This window comes from Gadus morhua, chromosome 4 (assembly GCF_902167405.1).
Source record: "Gadus morhua chromosome 4, gadMor3.0, whole genome shotgun sequence".
Lineage (NCBI taxonomy): Eukaryota > Metazoa > Chordata > Actinopteri > Gadiformes > Gadidae > Gadus > Gadus morhua.
The window spans coordinates 35669554-35692037 of record NC_044051.1 but is presented as its reverse complement, the minus strand read 5'-3'; the positions used below and the strand labels follow the sequence as shown (position 1 = coordinate 35692037).

Genomic DNA, 22484 nt, shown 5'->3' with positions numbered 1-22484 from the left:
CCTCTTCCTTTCTTGATCTCTACAGTTGGACCCTGATGCTGTGACAACTGACAAGTCTTCTTCCTCTGTCCTTTTTCCCTGCCTCTGTTCAGTATGTTCAGTGTTGTTAAATCATTTCTCTTTTTGTGACAAGTCATTGCCTTTCAGCGATATATTGATGCACTTCTTATGACAAATGTACTTACTGTAAGTCGCTTTGGATAAAAAAGTCTGCTAAATGCCCTAAATGTAAAAATGTAAATGTAAATCATTGCACATTTACGAGGCTTTTTTTTTATTAAACTTTATTTTCGAAAAATAGACAATGACAGATGAAATGATATTGAGCGGGACATTGACTGTATTATTTAAGGTTGTCATACCGTACCATGTAGGCCTATACAACACATTGAACATTGAACACAAGAATTGGAAGAAATTCAATTTATACCCATGTTTTATATAGTTATGCTCACCATACATAACTATATAAAAAATAAAAGTGCCTGCAGGAAAATATAAATACAGTACGCAAAAATTAACTTCGGAAAGTCCTCAGATTGTGCTTCAGCTTCAGATGCCGTCAAGAGGGGTCTCTGGTCGTAATCTGTCGCAAGTCCGTCCCTGACCAATCAGCATTCATTAGCAGAATGCTAGCGTGCACGGCCAACAACGGCCCAAATGAGATGAGTTTCTCAACTTTTGTTTTGTAGAGGAAAGTCTTTGCTTTTTGTTTTATGTTTATACTGACTTCAGTGAAGAAGTATTTTGTTTCCCAAGCAATTGGCTGCCTGCTGCCTCTTTCTTCACACACTTGGATCCACACCTTACCCAGACAATAGGCCTATCAGTTTGTTACATTCCAAGTGCAAACAATAACATTCATTTGTGATTATAATCTTGCGTGTAACTGTAGAACAAGGAACAAGGAACCTTCAGACAATACTGCCCTCCATTCCAAAGACATGGCAAAGCAAGATTTACGAGAATTAGATGCTCTTGGTGTTTCTTTTGGCTGCCTGATTGATATCTTAAAAAAGTTCAAGATGAGTTGACTGCAACTATATGGAGACAGTTTCACAGGGCACACAGATTGTTTGTCCCTTCTCCCTACAGAACAGGGCCTCGTTTCCCGATAACGATGGATCTTCGCTCCGATGGATCTTCGCTCCGATGGATCTTGCGAACCATCGTGAATTTCTTTGGAGCGTTTCCCGAAACTCCTCTTAACATGAACAAGCGTTCACTGCACTCACGACGTCCGTAGGATTGTAATTGTCTGCTGACACGGTGCTGAAATGGGCTCCGTACTGAGGGAGCCGCAGGAATGTCGCAGCAAAATGGGGTTAAAAAGCGTTAAAATATCTCCCCATCTAGGCCAACAGCAGAGTAGCCTATGAAAAGAATAGACTGCAATAATTTGAATGCTAAAGATATTAAAAACACAATTGATTAGGCCTAGACCGACATATGTATCAGTCCTAATCCTGAATGCACTGTGCGTACATTTTTTCACGGCATTTTCCCCCCTTCCATATTAAAAAAATCAAAAATAGCTTGTGTGACAACTAGGCGCTGATTTCTGAAACATGCTTTGCGCGGCAAAAAAAGCTGACTTTACCTGATCCGCATTAGTTTTCATTGAATGGCGCGCATTAGTTAGATTACCTTGTTACGGAAAAATTAATGGCGTAACGCCGTTCTTTTAAACAGCATTATTACCAACACTGACTGGGAGATAGTTCAAAGAAATAAAGATTCTCTAAATAGCAGTTACAGTGCACAACAAGCAGACCTAGACCCGAACATAGCTAAGTGTTGCTTACCTATCTACATAGGGGAGGATGACGCTGAAGTTAGTATCCGATTCGCAGTATCTGATTCGGCAGTTAAAGGGGACCTATTATGCTTTTTCGACTTTTATGACCTTTAACCGTTGTTCAATGGACAGTCAGGGGGAGGGGCCATGCTCATGGAAACCTCGACACTCAGCAAGGAGGAGCCGGGAACGAACCAACAACCTTCAGGTTACCAGCCAACCCGCTCTACCTCTTGAGCTACTGCCTCCCCATGAAAGTCATGTTTAACCATAATAAAGTGTCAAATAATGACGTACATGCATTTCGACGCATTCCCTGCTGACAGTCTGGGGTGGCTGTGCAGAGCGCTAAACACTCGGGACAACGTTTGCAATTCACTTGTTCACATTTCCGGGAAATCATCTACGTAGAGGCACTCCTGCCACGCCCCCATATGCCTGGTCAAATCTGCCCGCGCGGGCGCTTCAAGGAAGGTAACCAATCACAACGGAGTTGGGTTGGCAGGAGCGGGGCGAGGGGGCGGAGAAGGACGAAACCGAGCGTTGGAAGAGAATGCAGAAAGCGCCCAGATGAGAGGAAGAGTTTCCCGAAAATCTAGATTGTTTTTTGTGTATGGTTAAACATGACTATCAATCATTATAACAACGTTTATAGGTCATAAAAGTTGAAAAAGCATATTAAGGAAGGAAAAGGTTAAGGGATTCTTAACGAGCAGCATGGAGCAACTGATTCTTTGTTGTTTAACCTCTTCAGTCGCGGTAAAGTTTCGGTTGAATTGGTCTAGGGCAGCACTATATGGAACCTTGCAATTCTGGAACAAGACACTTTGATCAAAGGAAAGTATAGGGGAGAACGATGAAGACATATTATAACATCTATTCCTAAATTATGATTTAGTCAGGTTATCATTTGTGTAGATATATCGTTTAATCAGTCAAGTTTAAAGCCAAGAAACTAGGACGTCATATTATATAGCGCACCATGCACAGTGGTGTCCACATCAGACAATCATTGGCTCATCATCTGCACCTGCTTATTTATTCCATCTGTTCCCCTCACTCCCTGCTGAACCTACACAAATGTTTGTGCTGTGGATTATTGACGTAACGTGGATCCATAGTCCCCGTTATTGTTTTTGAGACAAGCTTCTGCTCAACTTTTGTTTTGTAGAGGAAAGTCTTTGCTTTTTGTTTTATGTTTATACTGACTTCAGTGAAGAAGTATTTTGTTTCCCAAACAATTGGCTGCCTGCTGCCTCTTTCTTCACACACTTGGATCCACACCTTACCCAGACAATAGGCCTATCAGTTTGTTACATTCCAAGTGCAAACCATAACATTCATTTGTGATTATAATCTTGCGTGTAACTGTAGAACAAGGAACAAGGAACAAGGAACCTTCAGACAATACTGCCCTCCATTCCAAAGACATGGCAAAGCAAGATTTACGAGAATCATATCCTCTTGCTGTTTCTTTTGGCTGCCTGATTGTCATCTTAAAAAAGATCACGATGAGTTGACTGCGACTATATTGAGACAGTTTCACAGGGCACACAGATTGTTGGTCCCTTCTCCCTACAGAATAGAACCATGTCTCCATGAAGGACATCAGGTAGATGGCCTCGGGAGACCATTCTGATCTCCGCTGAATGGCGGCAGCCATTCTAAAGATGCCCTCAGATAATCAGTTGCTGCTACCCTAGGTGCTGGGCCTAGAGGGCACCTCGAGAGCTATTAAGATAAGGATGCAAAAAAGGGGGAATATTGAACATCAAATCTGCCATCTCTGTTATTTATATGGATGCTCCATTATTATTTTTTTAACCGTTAACAGACAAGAATACCTTTTCTGATATGGGCAAAAGTATGCAACCCATAAAAAAATCTGCAATGTTTTGTTTTCATTGAAATAGAGGGCTGGCCAGACTGATTGCTTGCAGATGTTAGATTCCGATAATGCTTACGTTTCCGAAGATACATTTGAAGAGTTAAACTCTGTAAGGCCCCATCATTATTAAATAAAAGATTAATATTAAGGCTTATATTACATTGATGGATATGAAAGCACTAGTTATCGATTAGCATATAGCAGGCTTACAGGGTGAGTTAGTTAATCAGTTAGTTGTACCCTCATTGTCGAAAGCACGCAGCTCTGACGGGGGTTTCCCATTCTGGAAACGGCCCCTATTTATTTCCTTATGAACCATAATGTACACAACGGTGTCATATCCGGAGGGGTGACGCTGAATCATGAGTATAAAAGCAAGGCAAATCTAAAATACCAAGCATCGCTTTAGAGGGCTATATAACAAGGTAAGACCTGCATTCTAGCTCATGTTAAAACGATTCATGCGAGTGGACCACTACACCATTAACTCTACAGCGGAAAGATGCCTGAATATGAAGTGGTCATAACGACTACAAATCGTCTCGGTGCCATCACTTGGGATCATGTCCACATTCAACTATTCGGCGAAGTTGGGGAGAGCAAACGCAAAGCTGTCTCTACTGAACGTTTTTTTGAATCTGGATCTGTAAGTATGATATTTTAAATATATTTTAGTAAAAATTTGGTCATTTGCTTATTGACTACATTTAATCATTGTGCAAGTAATTGACAATAATGTTTGTGTGATATGAACAATTCATCTTATAATGCGCCTTTCATTGGGCCTAATCTCACATTGTTTCCCTGATGTTAATGATGACGTCAATGCTCATGCTTATATTTAGAACTAATTACAAGCAACTATATCACACTTCTCTCTCGTCCCGTCCACCTGTAGGTCTTAAAAGGTACGGTGGACTGCAAAATGTCCATTGGCAAACTGCTGCGTATTCAGCTGAACAAAACCACCAGTCTATCAAGTATCATTGCAGGGGGATTGCTAAAAAAAGCAGGAGACTGGTTCCCTGCCACGGTGGATGTCAAGTCCCCTGAAGGAGAGACCTTCCGCTTCCCCATCCATCACTGGATCACAAACAATGAAGTTCATGAGTTCAGAGAGGCCACAGGTACATTGAACCTACCTTACCTTAACCCTTACCTCAAGCCGGGCTTGCAGATATGTATTTGTTATTAACCAATACGATTTCTGTAAAATGCCTATAGCCGTTAAAGTTAGCATCTACATGACAATTTATTTGAGTACAATCAAAACGTATTCTTTACATATTGTTCCTTATATGGTGTTTTTATCTTGCGTTGCAGCTCGTTTAGAATTTGATGACAAAATGCTTTGTGTGAGAAAAACCAGAGCGTATGAGTTGAAACTGAGAAAGGAACAGTATCGGTATGTAATTTACAATTCAACATTTCACCAACAATTCAGATGCTTATTTCAATATTTGTGTAAGTGGCTTAGCCTAAAACTTAAATCCACTGAGGGGCTGCTACTCGGGCTATAGAGTCCTATGGCTAATTATGTAGCTGACGCGCTCGCTGTATGCTGGCTGTTGTGTCAATAACAATGTCCAACTTCGTCCTTTTCTTTTGGGTATTTATTCCAAAGGCAGTACAAACATCAGGTTCATACATTTTCATCAATCAACGTATCTAACTAATGCACCAGGTGGTGGAGCGAGGCGATCGAGTTAAGCGCTCGAGTGAGCTTTCAAGCTGTCAAAAAAGATTATCTTTTTTTCGTAGGATGGTAATAATAATAATAATAATAATAATAAATGAAATTTATATAGCGCTTAATATGGTACTCTAAGACGCATTACGTATTGCCCTATCAAAACTATGTAAGACAGACTAGGAATGAAAGAAAAACAGGTTAAACATGAAGAATAAGGTGGGAGTTAGGTGGGGAAGGCTAGTGTTAAAAGGTATGTTTTGAGGGCAGATTTGAAAGAAGAGAGGGTTGGAGAGACTTTTATGTGGGAGGGGAGTGAATTCCAAAGGGTGGGGGCAGCAACTGAGAAGGCCCGATCACCCCAAGTCCGTCGCTCAGCCCGTGGAACTTGTAGCAGGTTGGCAGCATTGGACCTGAGGAATCGGGAGGGGGTTTGGTGATGGAGGAGGTCGGCAAGGTAGGGGGGGGGCTAGGCTGTTGAGGGCCTTGTAGGTGATGAGTAAAGGGTGGTAGGGGTAAGTACCACCTTTTTCACCTCTGATTGGTAAGAAGGGCTCTCCTCCAATTGATTATTTGATTTGGCTGCAGGCTGTCGGCTAGTCTACCACCAACAGAGGGAACCAAACTCAATCCAACAGTGTTAATAGCTTCATTAAATAGTTTCTGTTAAGCAGGCAGGATGCAATAGGACCAACACATCTCACGTCACCTCAGGGAGCCTTAATGAACTCTGTGTTGACTGATCTGTTAATTGTACTGGGCCCATTTTCCCGATAATGATGGATATTCGCTCGTACGATCATTCTCACGATGGATCTTTCGAACCATCGTTAAATTCTTTGGAGCGTTTCCCGAAACTCCTCTTAACATGAACGCGCATTCGCTGCACTCACGACGTTCGTAGGATTGTACCTGTCCACTGACATGGTGCTGAAATGGACTATGACGCAGGGGGAGACGTAGGAATGTCGCAGGGAAATGGGGTTAAAAAGGGTTAAAATATCTCCCCATCAAGGCCAACCGCAGAGTAGCCTACGAAAAGAATAGTGCTGTTTTATTCAATGCATAAGTCAGCTTATGTAAACTTGAATAGGATAAATGTTCAGTGCTTGAGAGCCACAGAGAATTTACGAAACGTAGGCTGGTCAGATTTATATTCCAAGTTCACATTAACCTCACAAAAGTCCCCAAAACACCTAGGACTAATCTAAACACGATCTAAAGAGGCTATGAAAATGGGAAAAATAAACTCCCCCAAAACAGCTAAGACTAATCGAAGCACGATTTAAACAGGCTATGAAAATGTGAAAACTATGACAGAAAGCACTTATCACTGTTGGATTGAGCTTGTTTACGTTGGTGGTAGAATAGCCGAAAGCCTGCCGCCAAATCAAATAACCAATCAGAGGAGAGCCCTTCTAACCAATCAGAGGCGAAAAAGGCAGTACTTAAACCCAGGCCCCAAGGAGCAGTGCATACTTTCGCAATCCACCAGTGCTCAGCGGCCAAGCCTGGTATTGCAGTTGTTTTAGCGGGCTGTGGAAGGGTCCCTCGATTCATGGGACCAAGTAGTTGATATCCCTGTTCACTCCAATACAAGTGGGGAGCAGCAATGCGTCTCCGCAAAAAAAATCTTGATATCAATCAAAGGCTCATAATTATCTTTATGCCATGTGCTAATAAAATGTAAATGTTCTCTTTTCAAGACGCAACCTCAAGCGTTTTATTAGTCTTTTTGTTTATTCGTAGAGAAACAAATAGTGAAACAGTCGTAGTGAAACAAATGTTGTTTATAATAATTGTTAAATCATAATTGTTGCCCAGATGGCAGGAGGAGTGTAATTTAAAGATCACATATAGAGAATCATCGGGGGGGTTGTAACTTAAAGCCTACTTCCATTGTCGGTAAACAATGCGACTGTGCTCGCTCAGAGGGGTGTTCCACGAACGGAGGTTTAACAAACACTGAGTTAACGCTGATCTCTAGGTTGATTGACCCTGTGCCGACCCACCCAGAGTTTTCGGTTCCACAGCAGCGGTTATGCATTAGTTCAATCAACTCGGGGATGGTTAACACAGGGTTGTGCGCGTCCACGCCAAACCTAAAAAGACGTGATGTATGGATCATGGAAACCCTGATCGAAATGGTGAAACGGGCCGCTTATTTCAATGAAATGGAACTCCAGGTTCTCCTGGACAGCTATGACGAGGAGAAGGACATTATCACAAGAAGAGGGAACGCTAAAGCCTTTGCAACCCGGAGAACCAAAGCCTGGCAGCGGATCGCTGACCGCGTAAATGCGTTAGTTACTCGTCAAAAGCATGATCCTTAATATTTGAGCCATGAATATATAAATATCGCAGTGAAGCATTCTTAAAGATCCTACCACATAACCCCTTTCTTCTAAAAAAATATGTAGGCCTACTCCGATGGCTTCCAAGCGGTCAGCGGATCAAGTATAAAAATGAAGTATAAAAAACATAGGCCTACAAACTGGTAAGCTTTTCCCACCATCGTATTGGTATAAATTTAAATAAGCCATTTTTTTAAGGCAATCGTGAAAAGGCTGACAGTCGGCAGACTGGATCTAGCCCTCAAATCTTGACCCCGGTGGAGGAGCTGTTAATAAACATAAATTCAGGGTGCCGTGGCATGGAGGGGTACCTGGAGGTACCTACCTCCTCAGAGAGTCAGGGGCCATACCCCACTGGTTGAATGTAGGTTTTTGTGTTTTCTTGTATTTTAGATTTGTTTTGCCTTCGAAGTAACACATGCAAACTGTGTGCTTGCCACAGCGCATACTATTCCAAATGTTTCTTTTTTTGGTAACTGGGTAGAAAACGTAAAAGTGACAATTCATCAACTTCACAAATCAAGATGGATTAGTGCTTGTAATGAAGCCGCCGGCTACGCAGACCCGTCGCCAGACCTGAGTCTTAAGGGGGGCATTTGAAATGCATAGGGGGGGGCACAATTATTATTAGCCTACAGTACGTATATTTCCTCTATTCGCACAGCACATAATCATCACGTTAAACATAACAAACAGCAATATGACCCGGTAGCCTATAGCCTACAACATCACATCATTCCTCATCATAAAGCAATACATTACATAGAAGCAATGCTATGAATATATATCCATAAAACACTGGACTATACAACATATTAGGTGTAAAAGCAGTTAACAGAGAGATATGCATTGCCAGATTACACACACACACACACACACACACACACACACACACACACACACACACACACACACACACACACACACACACACACACACACACACACACACACACACACACACACACACGGTAGCTTACTTTGAGTGGATTCAGCGCTGTCCTCCCTCCCTCCCTGTCCTCAGCGGGAGGCGGCGTTTCTCCGAGCTGAACCTCCTCATCAACATATCCTTCCAATCAGACGTAAACTTGTGAGTCAGGTCCTTTTGAAAAGCAAGCTGAATCAACTGGGCCTTGCGTCTGTGCAGCATACAAGTTCAAGTTCAAGTTTATTATAGCCATTTCAACAGTATATAAAATACAGTTGATAGGAATTTGTTTTGGTGTGCTCACATGTATTACACAGCAACATAACAACACAACATTACAAGACAGAAAGCCAAAAACGGCACATAAATAACAAGGAGTACAACACTTAACACACATGAAAAACACACAATGCATGGTTCGCGGGGAATGACAGCAGTAAAGTACAGTACAGTGGTGCAAATACTGCAAGTGAGGTAGACCATGAAGATCTTAAAGACCTTAAAGTGCTTAGTGCTTGTTCAAGTGGCGTATAGCTTGTAGATAGGTACTATCCCTAAAGCGTGTTGTTTTATTAGTGATGCTTCTGTACCTCCTCCCTGATGGTAAGAGTGTGAATAAGTGGTGTGCTGGATGAGAGGGGTCAGAGATGATCTTCCTAGTTTTCCTGGAAATTGTGGTGTCATAGCGCGAGCCTATGGTAGGCAGACTACAGCCAATGATTTTAGAGGCCCTGCGTACTACCCTCTCAAGCTGTTGTTTGTCCTGGCTGGTAGCACTACCATACCAGACCAGGAGGGAGAAGGTGAGCACGCTTTCGATGGCTGCACGATAAAAATGGGTCATGCCTGCCTGACTTGCCCCAAACTTCCTCAGCTGACGGAGGAAGTATAACCTCTGATGGGATTTGGAAATAATAAGACTAATGTTGAGGTTCCATGATAGGGACTGGTGGATAGTGGTGCCTAAGAAGCGGAAGGAGGAGACCCACTCCACAACTTGGCCATTAATGGAGATGGGAAGGTGCTGGCCTGCCTTTTTCCTATAGTCAATAATGATTTCTTTGGTTTTGGTTGTATTTAGTATAAGGTTATTGTCTTCACACCACTGCACCAGCTATTCAACCTCACTCCGGTAGGTAGATTCCTCCCCATCTGATATGAGGCCTATGACAGTGGTGTCATCTGCAAACTTTAACATTTTAACAGATGCAGAGTTTGATGTACAATTATTAGTGTACAGTGAAAATAATAGAGGTGACAAGACACACCCTTGTGGGGCGCCAGTGTTCAGAATCCTTGGTGATGACACATTATTTTTCAACTCCTGCAGCCAGGAGAAAATTGTACAGTCTGACAGGAATGATGGTATTGAAAGCCGAGCTAAAATCAATGAACAGTACACGGGCATAGGTGGACTTAGTGTTCAGATGTTGCAGAATGAAATGTGTGCAAAGTGAAACTGCATCGTCCACTCCCCTATTAGCCCTGTAGGCAAATTGGTGAGGGTCTAGCGTGATGTACGTCAAGTACCTACAAACTAGGCGCTCAAGTACCTTCATAACAACAGAAGTAAGTGCCACAGGCCTATAGTCATTAAGACAGGTTATGTTTCTTTTCTTGGGCACTGGAATGATCATAGCAGATTTAAAACATGCAGGTACCGTTGCTGTGTTAAGAGACCAGTTGAAAATGTAAGTGAGTATGGAGGCAAGCTGGTCTGCACAGCTCTTTAGAGTAGCTGGTGTCACACCATCAGGCCCTGCTGCTTTATTGATTTTCTGATGCCGTAGCAGTCTACGGACATCCTGCTCTGGGATGGAAAAGGCAGAGTGCCCATCCAACAGAGAATGTGGGAGAGAACTAGTCTGGGCACCATTGTTCTCAAAACGGCAGAAAAAGTCATTAAGTCGCTCTGGCAGGGAGGAGTCACAGTCAAGAACGTGATGTTTTGTCTTCTAGTCAGTGATCGCCTGTAGGCCTTGCCAGACACCAGTGTTGTTTTTGGCAGGCATTTTAGATTTAGTTTTAGTCTTAGTCTTTTTGACGAAATGCTTCTTAGTTTTAGTCCCATTTTAGTCATTTCTATCTTTGAAAGTTTTAGTCTAGTTTTAGTCTGACGAAAACTCAAAAGGTTTTAGTCTAGTTTTAGTCTGACGAAAACTCCAAAGGTTTTAGTCTAGTTTTAGTCCGCTGCTAGCACCGCTGCTAGCACTGCTGCTGCTGCCATGGTGTGTGTGTGTATGTGTGTGTGCCTCGTCCACCAGCCTCTCTCTGTAGTGTATGAGTGTGTGTGTGCCTCGTCCACCAGCCTCTCTCTGTAGTGTATGGGTGTGTTCGAAACCGCGTACTTGCTTACTACTCCTACTAACTATGACGTCAAATTGAGTATGCAGAACGTAGTAAGCGAGTTTTAGGTAAGCGAGTAGTATCCGAATGTCTTCTACTTCCGGAAAGATTTTGAGTAAGCATCGCCAGCTTATTAGACGTACTCAACTGCCCCAGAATGCACTGCGTCTATTCAAAAGAACAGTGGAAGCAATGGCGCTAAACGGGGAGCCGCAGCAGCAGTGCTTTTAATAATTGTTTAATAATTGTTTTTAACATATCACCGCAAATCCTTAGGTTGAAGATGTACTGTGACGTTAAATGTGACGTTTATATATTTATTTATAATATTTATTAACGGCGCCCGGCCGGTAGGTTATTGACACGTCATTTGATTCACGTCATCTGAGGTGGTTAAGTAAGGACGGTCTTCTGAACGTCGATTACTCAAATGGATTACTCAATCATTATTTAAGGATTCGAGAAGTAAGCCAAATATTTAGTAGGTAGTAAGCAGTAAGCAAGTACGCGGTTTCGAACACACCCTATGAGTGTGTGTGTGTGCCGTGTGCGTGCAGGCGCAGCTGCGCGCGAGCGAGGCTTTTAGTGTGTGATGGGGGCGTGACTGTTAGGACAAGCAGCTGGCTCCATTTCTGATGTCTGAGCTCTTGATTGACATTGCACGCATATTATAGTTGGCGGGAAAAAAGCATGTTTTGAAACTTTGTTCGTCCACTCACTAACAATTTAGTCTCGTCTAGTTCTCGTCTGACGAAAATGTCTACATTTTTCGTCACATTTTAGTCTTTATATGGCTTTGGTGACGTTCGTCTTAGTCTCATTTTCGTCATGGAAAAAAGGGGTCTGACGACGTCATTTTCGTTTTCGTCTTGCCTGACGAAAACAACACTGCCAGACACCCTTAATGTTGTGATCTTGGAGTTTGTTTTCAAGTTTGAGTCTGTAGTTGGCTTTAGCTGTATTAACTGCTTTCCGGAGTTTGTATTTAAGTAGTATGTATTGCTCTTTGACCCCACATTTAAAAGCGTCATTTTTCTCCTTACACAGGCGCTTAACTTCCTTGTTAAACCAAGGCTTGGTGTTGCTGTAGATAGTAACAGACTTGGTGGGGATGCACACAGACTCGCAGAAACAGATGTAGGACATTACGCAGTCAGTGAAAGTATCTATATCATCCTGATTCTCAGGTTTAAAAACATCCCATACCGTGCCGATGCTCTGAGAAGCCGTTTTTCAACGTGGAAAATGACTTTTCACACATTGCTGTGGAAACTCCTAAAGTTAGGGCAAGGTGTAGGCTGTGAGAACAGTTGGCATAGCCTGGAGTGCACAGTTGAATGTGCTAAGGCTGTTTGCTATTGTCTATGTTCCGTCTTCTGGGGGAATCGGGTGTCATTAATTTCCTTAACCAGGAACTCACGAGCCACAGTATATTCAGATTCAGCCACATCAGTTCCAGCTAATAGCAGGAGAGGGTTTACCTTTGATGGGTCCAGGAAATTATCTGACTGATTATTAGACTGTTGGTGGTCTTTTCAACCACTTACGAATATCCATGATGAACTAGAAATTAAAGTAAGCAGGGGCGATTCTAGGTTCTGACTTTTGTGGGGGCTCAACCCCAGGAAGCCACAGGTGTATATGAAGTATATAAAGTCCTGTCCAAGATTTTTTTATTCCACAAACTTTATTTTATTAGTTAGTATGCGGTTGTATGTCCAAGCCAAAAGCTGGCAGTGTCAGCTAAATAATGCAAAAAAATAATGGAAAAAATACTATTTGGATGAAGGAATAATCAATGGATGTGAACTGTAATAACAAATTTGAGGTATATTAAATTTCCTTTGTGTAAGTTTCACTCAAAAATGACCATATTTCCCCCTTTTTTTTTTATTTACACAGTTACTGAAATACATTGGTACAACATGTACAAGATTAATAATATGAGAAACATACTACTATTTCGGGAGCAATAAACTACGTTGTCTCACTTTCAGGGACCCATACATTTTTACAAAACTTCTGATGCAAAAAAAAGGGGTGCTAATTTTCAGTTAAAACAAAACCGCTGGCATTATTTTATCAGCTGTGGGTGTTTTCAATGCCATAACAACGTGAGCTAATCAACAAGTACAACATGTTCTAGATCAGTGGCTCTCAATTATTTTCTGTCATTCCCACCCTGGGAGACAGATATTTTTTCGCGCCCTCCCTGTATTGAAATAGCCTACTATTGAGAACCTGCTAATATTAATTTATTTAGATTAATAAAATTAGCGGAGATAACATCTGCAACAACTTAAAACAATTTCAAAGTTCAGTTTATTAACTCAATTTGTAACATTTAAACAAGACTGCTAAGTCTGTGTGAATCTCAAAACAGAGAAACAAGAGCATATGATTCACTGGGGTTTGCATTTAATTAAAAATATTTTTAAACAGTAAACATTGGTCACTTGTCAGCTTCACCAGCTTATTCCCTTTCAAAAAAATAAATAAAAATAAAATTCATGCATATTTCAAGCATGAATAAAGACACCAAGTCCCTCTGTCATGACTTTGTACGATCAAAATTATTGTAAAACTTCTGACCCTTGGTATTATGTTTATTTAAAATAGAATAAGTAACTTATTAAAATAAATAAATAAATAAGACACAGTCCCGTCTGCTGCTTGCGCACCCCCCCCCCCCGACACTTTTTTATAAGCTGAGGGCGTTTCCATGAGTCATAGTATTAGAACATGTTGTACTTGTTGATTAACTCACGTTGTTATGGCAATGAACATGCCCTCAGCTGATGAAATAATGCCAGCGTTTTTTTGCAACTGAAAATTAGCACCCATGTCAACTTTTTCTGCTCCTTGCACCTTATCATGCTTATCATGCTACGCAGCATTACAATCCCCTGCCGACTGAAACATGAAGCAATTCAAGAGGAGGCATAGATAGAATCGCCTTGTGGTCAACTGTCATTTAATAGTCATCTGACAGATTATGTCAAGGTTTTACAATTATTATTATGTTATTATTATTAGCTGGTCATGTTATAACACAGCTGGAAATCGTGGATTTTCTGATAAAGACTAGCAAGCCTTTTTGACAGACAAAACAGCAGAAACTATGTTAAGTGTGCTCGGGCTGCCTTTTTGGTTTTGTCAAACAGGAGACGATTCATTAGTGCTGTACACTAATGAATGCCTGTTCATTAGTGTACAGCATCTATTCTCTCATTGCTTTTGTAAAAAAGGGTCTAGCTTCGCCAATGAAATTAAGCTAGCGAAAACTCATCCAGCTTCACTTTTCAAAAATGCGCGGTAACTGTTAGCGGCTACATTGACGTAGGACTACGTAGCCAGCAGATTTAATAGTCCGCCAAAGACGTTGACGTCGCTTTGCAACCGAAGACGCTGGGTTTGACAAGTTATCGGACTACTTGCGGAGTGTAACCAAAGACGCCATTAGAGGCAAAAAAGTCTTTGTTTACCTTGATAGCGGTCAATTATACTTGTGGATGCAAGTCCGTTAGGTCTATTTTGTAGGCCTACTTTATGTTGTAAATGCCCCTCGGCATATGTACTCAGACAATATTGCTCTTTGTATGATAGGAGGCCGATACAAATCTTGGATGGGTCATCTGAAACGACTGAGATGTGCTCTGCATCTCCAACATTATAGCCTGGATAAAACGACATTTGCAAAAAACGGAGGGCTACACAAATAGTCTGTGAACTGAGGCCAGGTCCTCGATTGGTAGTGTTGGCTATGTAAGGCTATTTAAATATATTAAAGATTTGCGCGAGAATCTATGTCTCTCCACTCCAGCAAAAAGTCATTCGATATGCCAAGATGTCGAGCCTTGGTCTTATCAATCGCTCCCGGTGGATTGCACGTATAATTTGCGCTCCGATATCAGCAGTTCTCTCATCAAAAGGGCATGCCATTGTGAACACATGAAATCTGCGATGAACGCCGGTTTGAATACCCAAATGTTTCAAACTTAACCTGCGCAAAACCTGCTCCGACCAGGTTTGATTCAGAGCCTTTGTTTCTATAGCAACTAACATACCGTGAACCTTTTGGAACGGAAAACCTAGGGTTACCGCAAACCCTGGGTAACTAGGCATTAGCCTACAATAAATAGCAGCAATTAATCTAAGGGTAGACTACTAGTAATTTTAGCTGACTTAAAACTAAAAAGTCAGCTAAAATGTAGGTACCCTTGGTTTAATGTCTGCTAATATTGTAATGCAGCCAATCAAAATATTCAAAATCTGTTTACATAAATGTTATTATCATGCTGGCAAGCAGTATGGAATGTTAATCATTGCATTATCTCCATGGTCTGGGTGAATACTCGATTCTGATTGGCTGGAGGGTGTAGGTTAAAAAGTGTTAATTTACACCTAGGAAAGACGTTGACCCTATGAAGACGCTATGGCCACATTGCTTGGCAACGCCTGCATACGGGAGATATTAAATAGTCCGCTCGACTTGTAAAAATCATGTAGGCTTTTTGTAGATTGGATATCATGTGAATGGTAATGCAAACTATCTTTTCAGTTTTATCATCCAGTGCAGGCTGTAATTATTTTAGCTACAGCAGTGCTAGCTGCTAGGCTTGTTATCAGGTTGCTGGGAAAGTGTAGAGGGAGGGATATACCTTTCTTGGTAAAAAACAGGGTGACGAACTTTCGGCCGCTTTGAGCTCTTTCCTCTCTCTTTCCTCTCTTTCCTCCCCTGACAACCTGATTACTCAATTTCACCGACCGGGATACACACAAACTGACTTTAGACTGCTAGTCTACGACACTAGCAGCCTGCACTTGCTTCACAACGATCTGCCTGGCTGCTACTTTGCTCTGCAGTAGCGCAAGACTTGGGCTGTTCTGTACCAAATAATGACAAAGGAGAGGGGTGAAGACTTTCTAATGATTTTGTAAAAATGGAGAAACAAACCACAACAAAACAAACCACCTGAATTTGATGATTTAATCCGAAAAATTAAGCTTTTTTTTTCGCATATAGTTTTAATAATACCACCAGTGTCCTCTGAGGCGCCCCCGTAAATGCTGCGCCCCTGGAATCATCCTAATTTACCCCCCCCCTAAGGACGTCCCTGGATACATTTACACTTATTACACCAGGTAGGCCTTCAGTACAATACAGGCTACAATATAGGAGTTGCTTAAAGTGCCCAACTAAAACTCTAGAAAGAACTGATTATTTGTATGTAAAAATATAAATGAGGATCGTACCATTCAACGAAACATAAAAAGATCAATGCTTAACTAAAATGGTCCTAACTCTCCTCCGAGAATTGAAAGGCGTGACATTACCCTAATTACTCGCATAGGTCTATTAGTTCGTCTTCATTTAATTAAGTAATCACGTTTGCATACACACACCAAGAGAAAACAATGACAAGTAATTGATTGACGTAGGTGAGGGCAGATTCCAGACTCAGATTTCAACAAAAAGTAGACTAGACTATTTCATAATGTATGTCAACATTATTATCGTTTTTATTTATTAAAGTTTTATTACATCAAAGTTCACTTTACATTCCCATTGTTTTTGTTGGTAATTAGCTATAGCACAAAATGCATCCACCATGAAGTTAAGACTGCATCTGCTCTGGGGTATACTAGAAATCAGAGCAGGCCTACTTTCAGTTTCCAAGCAGTTTAAACTGAGTCAGCTAGGAATCAGCTGATCCTGTACGAGTCGTTACACAGCAATCACGTTCAACCTCGTGCGCAGCTACGTGTTAAACTCCAAAACCTCTGTTTTAAGGAGTACGGTTTTAAAGCGCAGCAATGCTAACTGACAGAGCAATTGGCCCAATGTGTTGCATTTAAGGAGTTTTAACCCACCTACTGTTTAACAAACAAGAGACACGAAACAAAGCTTCCACTTGCTCGCAGGATTTATTCTGCGGTAACGTGTCCCTGTGGTGTTAATGATCCCCTGGCCACTGTGCGCCATCTAGTGGCTCGGTGAGTCATTCTAGCGAAAGCCGACATTATCAAATTAGATTAGATTATTATAGTCAAATACAAAAAAATAAAGGGGCATTAGGGGCATTAGCATTATATTTTTACTAATGCCCCAAATGTATTTATATTTTTAACCCTTTACATACAATAAGGAACTATTTTTCTAACCCATTACATTGCCATGCTAAAACTCGCGCACGGAAACTAGAAATAGATGGCACAAATTGGGTTTTAAATTGTTCAGCAGTTGCATGTATAAACAAAAGCATCAATCGGAGATTGAAAACCTAGAACCCTAGGTTTTCAGGAACACCATCGTTGTTAAATAAAAAATAAAAAAACACCCTATTGAAACATGTTGTTAACTCATATTTAAACAGAACGGCAACATATTCCTGTGTGACTACAAAGTCTTCACAGGATTGAAAGCAAACAAGGTTAATGACAAGCAGCAGTACCTGATGGCCCCACTCGTCCTGCTCCACAAAACCCCTGGGGATCAGCTGATGCCCATAGCTATCCAGGTAAGGGGTGATATTAACACCAAGTACCATCCCCAAATTATGGCTGATGTATGGAAACTTCATGGAATAACTATGTAACTGCATGGAAACTTTGAGGAAATCCCAATATCAATCAAAGGGATTTGTCCAATTCATTCTGTGAGCTCTGTGTCTTTTCTATAGTTGAAGCAGGAAAAATCAGAGGACAACCCCATCTTCTGTCCTACCGACTCAGAGTACGACTGGTTGTTGGCCAAGATGTTTGTCAGAAGTGCAGATTTCCAGGACCACCAGCTTAACTCCCACTTGCTCCGCACTCATCTTCTGTCAGAAGTCTTTTCTGTCTCACTCCTGCGTAACCTCCCCATGGTGCATCCACTGTACAAGGTGACCGTTGTTTTGCATAATCTCATAAACTCCATATAAAATGTTAATTAAGAGGGCATTACAGTAAACCTTTCAATATGATCGATCTGGAAAATATAAGTATTTTTTTTTTCCTTTTTTGGGCTAGCTCCTGGTTCCCCACACTCGCTACAACCTCCAGATTAACGCCCTGGCCCAGAAGCTACTCATATCTGACAGTGGAATTTTCAATACGGTAGGGAGCAGACCGTGTGTATGCATCTTTCTGCCTTAAAGAGGAACCGTCACGTTCAACTGTATAAGAGAGAACTGCTTCATATGCCTTCTGAAAGAAAAATTGCAGTCTTCAATAATTGTCGAAGTAGTTGGACCATTGATGTTATTTTTCTACACAAGGAGTATACAAATACCTGACCAATAATGAACAATGGTCCAACATTTCAGAATTCTTTTTCACAGAAACATTTCATGTTGCAGACCTTAATTATTTTACAACACAGGTGTGACACAGTAGGAGCCCTACTTTCTTATGTGCGTAAATAGCCAGGCATGGCAGAACGCCTTCAATGAAAAGATAGCATATGTCTTATTTCATATCACTTCATGAAAAATATGCATGTGATTATGATATTGTAGCAAACCTTGCGATTCGTTTATTTGTCATCCTTTCCAACCTGATGGTTAGTATAACAATTTGATTCCTTCCCAAGTTCACCTCTTCTGGTGGAAAGGCTAAGCAAAAAATCCTGCAAAGAGCCATGTCATATATAACCTACAAATCGGTCTGCATTCGGGATGACATCAAGGAGAGAGGGCTGGAGTCTGTGCCCCACTTCTACTACAGAGACGATGGCTTCAAAATTTGGGACATCATCAAAAGGTATTAGAGACACTTATGGAACAGAATAACTGCTTGTTGTGTGATTTGAGAGGTTCATTCGTATCATGTAGTGTGTGGTATTGTAATTGTGTTATGAGTCAAAATGTATTAGCACCTTCTATAAAAAGTCTAGCCCCCGTAGCTGCCGCCATTTTATTCTTTGGCACTGCTACTGTACGTGTATGATACAGGTTTGTTCAGGGAGTGCTTGCCTACTACTACAAAGATGACTCTTACGTCAAGCGAGATATGGAGCTACAGTCCTGGGTTATGGACATCTTTGTTCATGGATTCCTTTACCGGCCGAAATCTGGTGAGCTTCAAGCAAAATATATTCGATCATGTTAGGTGGTCGAAAGAAAAACATAATTATACTGGGAATAGGCAAACTGCAGAACTAATTTTCACTAATCCAACTAACGTTTTCTTTAATATAAAAATACATAATAATCAGGAATGCCGGAAAGCTTGAACACTGTAGATGAGCTGGTGAAATTCGTCACCATGGTGATCTTCACCGGTTTAGCCTAGCACGCAGCAGTCAACGCTAATCTGAATCATTATTTGGTCTCTTCTTTACAATATTTTTTTTTTTGGATCCACTTGTTTTACGTATTTGTCGAAATTTGACAAAAATGTGAACTCATAACGATTTATTTTTAGTTTGACTACGGTTCATGGATGCCCAACACTCCAACGACCCTACAGCGCCCCCCACCGACCACCAAGGGAACTGCAAATGAAAGCTCCCTCCTGGGAACTCTCCCTGACGTGAACGTCACCGTTAATGGCATCTCTGTCGTGTGGCTGCTCAGCAAGCAGTCCAGTGATTTTGTGAGTTGTTATGAATGTAGAATATATACTGTACATCCTGCAGTTTTCAGTAGATCTATGCTTACTTTACTTCCTTGATTCCGTATACTTATTCCCTGGAGTATTTGCGGTATACTATACTATGGTGCTGCCCCGAGTATGTTATTCAAGTATTTAGTGTACTGAGGCTTACTCCCCGTCATATTTATAGTATTGTGAGTAACAGTTATCTTCTGTATGCATTATATTCAATGTCTTATCAATTAATTATTAGTTATTGTGTTCTATTATCGGCCTATATATTTAATGTGTGTGTGTGTGTGTGTGTGTGTGTGTGTGTGTGTGTGTGTGTGTGTGTGTGTGTGTGTGTGTGTGTGTGTGTGTGTGTGTGTCCGTGTGTGTGTGTCCGTGTGTGTCCGTATCTTATTATATGTATTTAACATGTGTTTATCCCAACAGGTGACCCTTGGCCGCTACCCTGATGAGCGTTTCTCTGAAGAAATTCCACGCCACCAAATGCAGCTCTTTAAAGAGGAGCTTGGACGTTTAAGTTCAGAGATTAAAGCCAGAAACTCGGGTCTGGAAATCCCGTACACGTTTCTGGACCCAGAGTTTCTGGAGAATAGCGTAGCCATCTGAGTAGCGGAGCTAAGGGGGGCAGGAGGGTCTGGTGGTCCTGGGGGTGGACTCCCAGAAGGGTTGGGTTCAAACTCCATTGTCTACGCTACCTGCTGCCTGCAATATTTAAAAAAAATTAATAATTAAATTCTCAAATCTTTAGAACTTTGAGGAACAATAACTGATAATATGTGCAAATGTTTGTTACTCTGAAATTGTTGGTTCCTGAATTTTTTTTAACTTTAGCCATGTGTTGTACATTGGAAATACTCCATTGTGAATGCTTCTTTACTTCTGCTTATGTACCTCCCTCACCACTTTTTATTTCACTATCCTGCATCACTTTTACTTGCTAAACACAATTCATTCATGTTTAGTTTTGTTATAGGTCAGTTTGTTGTTTTCATATATTATTATATTATTGTGGGGATCACGACCGTGGTCGCCAAGTGCCGCAACAGATCCTGGGAGGGTCGGCGGCACCACCAGGAGGCGGTCGTCATTGTGGGGGATAGTATGTGTGTGTGGTGTGTTTAATGAAAGCAACTCTCAGGGCAACGAGAGTTGCAAACTCCTATAACCTGGGCTCCAGTTTGGTCATTCCCGTTCTGCTCCACATTATTATTAAAAACATATTTTTCTTCACAAAATGACTTTCCTTTCTCTGGCGGAGCTTAAGCCCCCACCAGCTACGGTCTTGTGAGTTCCCAGACCAAAGAGACGAAATGAAAATTAGCCACTAGCAGGTGCTACTTAACCACTTTGGTGACTGTGTTACAATAGACTGCTGCAGAGATGTCTAGTGCAACAGTTTATGGGCCCAGTCATGCAGGACAAAGATGGTTCAGACTTTGTTCGACGGTGATGAGAACAATTTTGAACTCTGGGAAACTAGGTTCTACACGCACATGGAGCTGTGCGGCCTCAGAGAAGTTATCTCGGAGGACCCGGAGATAGATGAGGACGACGAAGCAGCTCTCGCGGAAGATGAGGCAAAGAATAGAGGCATATGCAGAGCTAGTGCAATGTCTAGACAACAAGAGATTTTCATTGGTAATGAGGGACGCGAAACGTGATGGAAGAAGAGCACTGGAGATTCCTCGCGAGCACTACGCGGGAAAGGACAAACCCTGCGTTGTGAGTTTGTATTTTCACCTTTCCTCGCTCCATAAGGCTAGCAATGAAACTGTCACTGACTATATCATTACAGCAGAGGCTATAGTCACGTCATTGAGAAGAGCAGACGAGAAAATTAGCAATGGGCTGCAGATAGCGATGGTAGTAAAGGGGCTACCGGAGTCATACAAGCCATTCGTCGTGCACATCACCCAGACAAATGCCATTGTAACGTTCGGCGAGTTTACAACAAAACTGCGAAGTTATGAGAGTACTAAAAATAAGTGTGACATGAATGTAGAAGAAGACAACGTGATGAAGACTAGCGGTGCAACGTGGTCACGTGGTAGTGGAAGAGAAAATAAAATGAACCTGGCTGATAGAGTGTTACACGTGCAGTAAAAAAGGACACATGGCCAGGACATGTACTTCCATGGTGAAGGTCAATAGGACCCGATTTAGAATCCCCCTCCCCCTCAGTCAAAATGGTTTCACCCATCACCTTCAGCACAGCGACCCCTCAAAAAATGTGCCCTTGGCAGCAGACTGCACAATGCATGCAACAAGTACAAAGTGGTTTTGAGAAGAGAGGCTGATTTTCCTGAGCAGTTTTGAAGTAAGTTTGACCAGTGACCACCACGTCGAAAAAGTACATAATCAGACAACCCTGCAACGACCTCATTGTTAAGGTACAAAGTTCTTGGTCCAGCTAGGAGGATTTCTGATCCTCAAAGGCCTGGCCTGGCTAACAGAGACAGTGTCAGGTGGTTGATCAGTCCCTGCGATACAGTCCATTGTTTCATTAGAATCGGAATCTGTGCTCAACATTGACAGCGCTGACAAATGGGAGGGTTTCCAGATCCTTCCGTCGTCCAACAGGTAAGTGTAGGGTCTAGTGATCGACCGATATATCGGTCGGCCGATATTATCGGCCGATATTCGCGTTTTTTACGTGTATCGGTATCGGCCGATACTCGGCTGATTTTCGCCGATATTTTTTCACTTTCTTTTTTTTTTTTTTTTTTTACTTGTTCTACCTCACCTGTTTTTAATATTTGTTAAATATTGCTCATCTAATTTTTCTTACTTGTCTACCTCACCTGTTCATTAAAGTTCAATAAATGTTCCTTTTTTTAAATTGAGACTTGTAACATTTGTTATCAGTGTAATTTTTATGATTGAGGGAGC

The 22484-nt window shown here is 41.6% G+C and overlaps 1 pseudogene; it reads left to right on the top strand.

Annotated features, from left to right (window-relative positions):
• Positions 1–4611: 4611 nt before the first annotated feature.
• Positions 4612–20760, top strand: LOC115541748 (arachidonate 15-lipoxygenase B-like; annotated as a pseudogene).
• The last annotated feature ends 1724 nt before the right edge of the window (positions 20761–22484 follow it).